This window comes from Phascolarctos cinereus, unplaced genomic scaffold (genome assembly GCF_003287225.1).
Source record: "Phascolarctos cinereus isolate Bilbo 61053 unplaced genomic scaffold, phaCin_HiC Scaffold_7;HRSCAF=346, whole genome shotgun sequence".
NCBI classification, from domain to species: Eukaryota; Metazoa; Chordata; class Mammalia; order Diprotodontia; family Phascolarctidae; genus Phascolarctos; species Phascolarctos cinereus.
The window spans coordinates 95,096,531-95,102,660 of record NW_027556180.1 but is presented as its reverse complement, the minus strand read 5'-3'; the positions used below and the strand labels follow the sequence as shown (position 1 = coordinate 95,102,660).

The 6,130-nt window shown below is 38.0% G+C and overlaps 1 pseudogene; it reads right to left on the bottom strand.

Moving 5' to 3' along the window:
• Positions 1-794: 794 nt before the first annotated feature.
• Positions 795-5,026, bottom strand: LOC110196750 (5-aminolevulinate synthase, non-specific, mitochondrial pseudogene; annotated as a pseudogene).
• Between the last annotated feature and the right edge of the window lie 1,104 nt (positions 5,027-6,130).

Genomic DNA, 6,130 nt, shown 5'->3' with positions numbered 1-6,130 from the left:
TTTCCTCCTCTTTTTTAAATAATTTAGAGCTTGTTTCTTTTTTTTCTTTTTTTCTGATATTGGATTCTTTATGATGTCCATTTCTTATATTGCTACTATGAGTATTACATATTTGCACACACTCAAATATTTTCATTTAATCTTCAATTTTTCTGGGTAAAAATAATGTATTTAGTTCATGATAAGAATAATTGATTAATAGATTTAGACCTGGAAATGACATTGAAGATCACCCATTTTAGCATGTCTTAGCTTGGGATGAAGTATTTTATTATACACACACACACACAAACACACACACAGTATTTCAATATAAATTATTTCCTTTATAAATCTATGTATCTTATTTTAGCTATTTTTTTATAAGAAGGGTCCTATAGGTTTAAACATACTGTCAAAAGCTCTCATCACACACAAAAAGGGCAGGGGGATTAAGAATACTAATCCAGTTGAAACTCCTCTTTTCATAGATGAAGGCTAAGAGGTTAAAGTTACATAGGAAATAAGTAGAAGAGCTGGGAGTTGAATTTAAGTGCTCTGACTACAGATCAAATTCATTTCTTTTTAACTTTTGTCTGTTGTGAATTCACCTTGTTAAGCATTTGAATTTGGTAATTTGATTTTTCTCATGTTATATTTTTTTCACCAAAAATATGCTGTTTCAGTTTTTTTTTTTCCTTTTGCTTTAATTGGAATTTTTTTTCAGAACTGTTTCTACTATGGATTAAAATTTAAGATAAGTTAATGTATATATAAAGACTACAGAGACAGCATGGATAGAAGACTGAGTGACATCAGGTAGATTTGTGGAGGTCGGATTCAGGCATGACAGAAACCAGTTTACTCATGCTATAGAAGAAGGCTTTCTCTCTCTCACTCATCACTTCAAAGCGAAAGAGTCTCCCACAGAAGGTACACTCTCTGGAGGAGTGAAGCTTCAGGCCCAGCCCAATAAATTTCCAAGTATGCAGCAGGAAATAGTTCATCATCTGTGGAGTGTGGTGAGGGGTCAGCATAATGCAGAGGAGCTCTTCTCCCTGGAGAAGTGGAGAGTAGTTCGTGGCTCAGATGTACATATTTTGTTGTCTCATGAGTTCATCACAGACCTCTGTACTTTTAGCAGCATCTGCCAGTCAGACTGGAATGATGAGCCTCTGGCAGTGAACCACTGGAAGCCCAGCATCCATCAGTATCTGTCTAACATTCTGCTGGTGCTGCTGGTGAAGGGCTTGACCTACAGAGCTTTTTAAGATGTGGATCAATTTGAAAGTGCTAGCCAGAAGCATGGAGGAAGATTAAGCCAGTAGCATAAGACCATATAATGTCTATTAAAGAACTCATACTTGAGATGTAGCCCCCAACACAACCAAAGGTTTTGCCAACGGTTCCAGAAACAATGTCCATTTTGGGCATGATTCCACCTCAATCACCTATCCAACCTCCATAAGGACCATATAATTCCATGGCATGGACTTCCTCCACAAAGGTAATTCGCCTATACTCATGGGATATATCACACAGTTCTTCCAGTGGATATACTTCTCCATCCATTGAATGAACAATAAATACAACAATCTCAGGGACCAATGGGTCTGATTTCTTTGGCAGCTCTTTCGAATGCCTTATGTCATTAAGGTGAAATATATACTTTGGCACTCTGATCAAATTGCAACATCCTGGTATCATCTTAGCCAAAGTGAAGAGGGTGGAGTCATTAGCAACAAAGCAGGAAAAAATAGTAATTTTGCATCTTTCCTGGGGAGGTCAGTCAATTCTTATTCTAGATCAACACGAAACTTAGTAGTTCCAGAAATATTTATAGTAGTACCTGTTTCAGCATCATGTTGTTTCAATGTCTCCATGGCTTCCCCACACACCCAAGGATGATGACTCATCCCTAGGTAGCCATTGCTAAATCAGACAGACACTTGCTTTTAGTAACAAAAGAATCTGTATAGTCATCTGCCATTGAGAGTACATATGCCCTCTGGTTCACAGTTTTTATTTTTTTTCAGCCAAAGACAAAATTTATTAAAATATCAGTTATATTGGGCAGACTCCTAAGGAGTCTGAATGTTAGTGTGCTATTGGCTAGATTTTAAGCATCTGAGCAGTGGCTAGACTACAATAATTTAAGCATAAGATGGACCTTACATACAGAAAGACTATGGGAGGGATCTAGGAGTAGCCAAGTAGTCTATGAGGTAATAGAATTCCAGGGACCTGGACCACTTGGCCAAGGGAGAATGGAGCCTAGATAGGTATGGCCTGGGGCCATAGGGAGGTAAGACAATGGAGGGCTAGGCTAGGTTGAGGGTAACAGAATTGGAAGATTAGGTATAGCCACAATGAAAGGCCAGTTGATGGGATTCTGTAATCAGGCAAACACCAGAGATTTGGCCAAGTGGGAAAGTCCAGGGTTTTTCCTTTTTGAGGTCTAGCTCCCATCCTCATCATTACACCCTCAAACAAATGGGACCCAAATTCTTTTGGGGTAAAAGGTGAAGGTCTCAGCTTCTGAAACTGCTTCCTGCTGACAAGGGGCATAGAGCTGTCCTTGCCTTGAAGGGGTCCTAAAGAGGAGGTTGACTAGAACTAAGCACAGGCTGCATCCAGGGAATGATGGGGGCACTTTGGCTGGTACCCTCTGTGTGCTACCAGCTGTAGGTGAATAGCCTGTAGTCTGGAAGTCATAAAACTGACATAAAAGACTGCAGGGCTCCACTATAACGCAGGAACGATATTTAGGGCCCACATATGAGAGGATAAAACATCCTTAGTTCTAATTGGATTCAGATAATTCAGTATTCCAACCAAGCAGTATCAAATCCACCTTATAGCCAGACTCAGGAATAGCCAGGTGGGTAACATTCTCTTTCAAAGGAACATAATGGGGAAACTGAGCCAGGAGGATCCCATCTTAGACTGAGACTAAAATTGTCCTCTCAGATTTTCCCAATGCTGATTTCCCACCGGTATCACATTCTCTGAGTAGCTTGCGGCATTCTCTCAGAGGGTGGATTATTGTCAATGGATTATGATCCATCAGACAACTCAAAATAAAATCCTATTAGCTTTTACCTCAAATAGCAAGTTTCACTGATCGCAGCTTAGGAAAAACTTTTCCAGGATTTACATCTCAAACTCAAATTTGTCCTGGTGTAAAAAACCAATCATTAGAAATTATTCCTATATAATTGTAAATTCTTAGCAAGACAAAAACAAAACAAGTTTTTTGGCAAGTGTACACATTAAAACAGTGATCAACAATAGCCAAATTATTTTAGCAGTAAACAAATTATGAAAAGTTGCTTGACATACCTGATACAAACAGGTCAATTTGAAACTTGAAACAAACCCATTACCAATCAGGTGACTTCAGTTTTGTTAAATGCATTTCCAAATTACTTTACACAAAGAATCAACATCTCATCATTAACAGTTAAAGCTCGAAATTTAAAAGAGCATGCTTACCTAAGTTTGGAGGCTAGCTTCATTACCTTGAGCAGGATGTGCTGAACCTGGGTGATGCTTCCAGGCAAAGGTTGCCCTAGGGCCCAAGGCCAGGGGGGCCCACACTGTATCTGCTGCCCCTCTCACCTCCTTCCTTTCCAGGTGGGGGAGGGCAAAATCAAGAGTGAGGGGTAAAGTGTGAAACTCTCTTCTCCTATGAGACGGGTTAATATACCCTCTTGACTCAAGGGAAGGCAGCTGGAGAAAGGAGTGACCAGGGTTGTAAGGAAGAGTTTCAAAACTCATTAATGATCTATCACAAAACCTCCATCATCTGCCAAGTTATTTTTAGCTCTTCTAACTTTTCCCTGTAAGCTCCATGGAGGAGGATTCAGGGGTGTAAAGGGAAGGGAGTAACTAAGCCTCAGAGAAATAAAAACTACTGCAGTTTTCCCCAATTCTCTATTGCCAAGAGAACAGATAGAATTGGGCATACACTTTGAGATAGGGCATCCATTCTCGTCTTCTGTGCTGCACAAGGTGTACCCAGGTCCATGGTCTTGAAACCCAGTGGACTGATAGCCTGAGAGCATCAGGACAAGTGTGAGACAGCCTCATAACTGTCTGCCCAAAAAGCACCTCCAAGCCTTGGTGCTTGGAGAGTGACTCCAACTGCACAGCAAGAAAGGAGGGTGGGGGAAGGCTTACATACAGTCTTTGCTGGAGAAGAACTTGAGGTTAGGCAGTTTCCCCACACAGGCCACCAAAATAATGAGGTTTAGGGGTGCTGGGAACACAAAATCACAGCATCCCGCTCGAAAGAATGTGATCCAAGACTTCTTTCATCCAAAGACAAAGTTTATTACACATCCGACATACTGGGCAGACTCTTAAGGAGTCTGAATGTTAGTGAGCTATTGTCTAGATTTTAAGAATCTGAGAAGTGGCCAGATCATAAGAATCTAAGCCCAGTTCACAGTTATAGAGACTTGGTAAGTATGATCACTTTTTTTTTTCTCATCAATTGTTTTCTCAAAAAAATTCTTTAGCAAACCATTCTGGTCTTCTCTCTTGATCTTGAGATTAATCACAGTAGGATTACTTGGAGTTTGAGCAACTTCTTTCCTTACAGCCTGCATTACTGCATATTCTCTTGAAACTCTGGCTTTAGCCAAGATATTAGCGGTTCTTTAGTTCATCTGAGCCACTAAGAAGGAAAGTTTACTGGAAGTTTCCTGACTCCTAGCAGAGGACAGATGGCCAGAGGGAAGTTGGGATCCACCGGTGATCTGTTGAGAATCATCAGCATGCTAGACCACAGTTTTGGAAGTTTTGTCCTTGTTGTCCTCTTTTATTTTCTGGAAGTGAGTTGGTGAAATAGTCATCATTTTGAGGCAAGTCTTGGAGTAGAAGAGCAGAGATTTGCAGGCCTTCTGGAGAAAAATTGGAGTACTCTTGACAAGAACGAGTAGTGTTGAATAATGGCCTCTATTTTAAGGGAAAGGACAGAATCCAGAATGGTGTCCAAGGAAGTGTCAGCTGTGGCCTGCTGGGCAAGAGGGACTGAGGTCATTGCTCCTATTTCCTGTTTAAGGACATTTTTTCCCCATTAAAATGGCTTCTTACTATTACTATAATCTTTCCTTTTTCTTTTCTCATTTACAAGATTAAATTATATTTTTCAGGTTTCTTTTTTTTTTAGCTTCCGGTTTTTACAAATTGTATGTTAACATCATGAATCCTTTCCTTTTATATTTTGTCAAAATATGTTTCAGGATTATTTTTTTTTCTTTTGAGGATGACATGTTTGTAGCCAAAATTTGAAATTTAGTCTATTTTTAAAAGATTTTATATAATTCTTTATAATTTCTCAGATATGTTCCTTGATAATAGTAATTATCAGGAAAATCATTACTTAGTTCCTTTTTGTCTGTTTCTTCTCCATCTGATTACTCTAATTAATTACATTGTGGTTCTTTTTTCGTTGTTGTTGTTCCGAAAATAATGGATTTCACAGGTTTCTATATTTTAATATTTATTTATGACTTACTGTGCCTTAAACCTGGTATATATTTGGAAAGGTACTGTGTAACAGTGGGGAATGTTGATACTATTAATATTACCTTTCAATAGATCTAATTATATTTCAAGTGTATTTTCCTTAAGTCTGCTCAGTTTTGTAATCACTTTTGTTTATTGTTGTATTAGAATTATCTAGTTCAACAAGAGGAAAATAAAACCCCCATGCTTATCTATATTACTTCATAATTCCTCTCTCTCTTTCAATAACTTAAATGAAATGTCATTTGATGAATATATCATTAATTGTAATGTTTCATTCTCTGTTTCATTTACTCATATTGCAGTTTTCTCATTTATTTCTTTCAAGGTTGAAAATATTTATTTTTCCTTTTATTTCTTTCTTTAGTCTTTCTTTATCCAGTCTCCTCAAGAGTTAAAATTAGAATGGAGTGCATAATTTAAACCAATTGTGTTTATATAGAATAGGTATATCAGTCAGTCAATCAGTAAACATTTATAAAGCAACTACTACAGGTCAAGCACTTTATTTATCATTTAAAAAAATATGTCTCCTTTCTGTCTTCAAGGATGTGTGCTTTGGTTTATATAGCACTCACTCATTTATTACAATGTTGCCAAAAAAGAAAAAAAATAT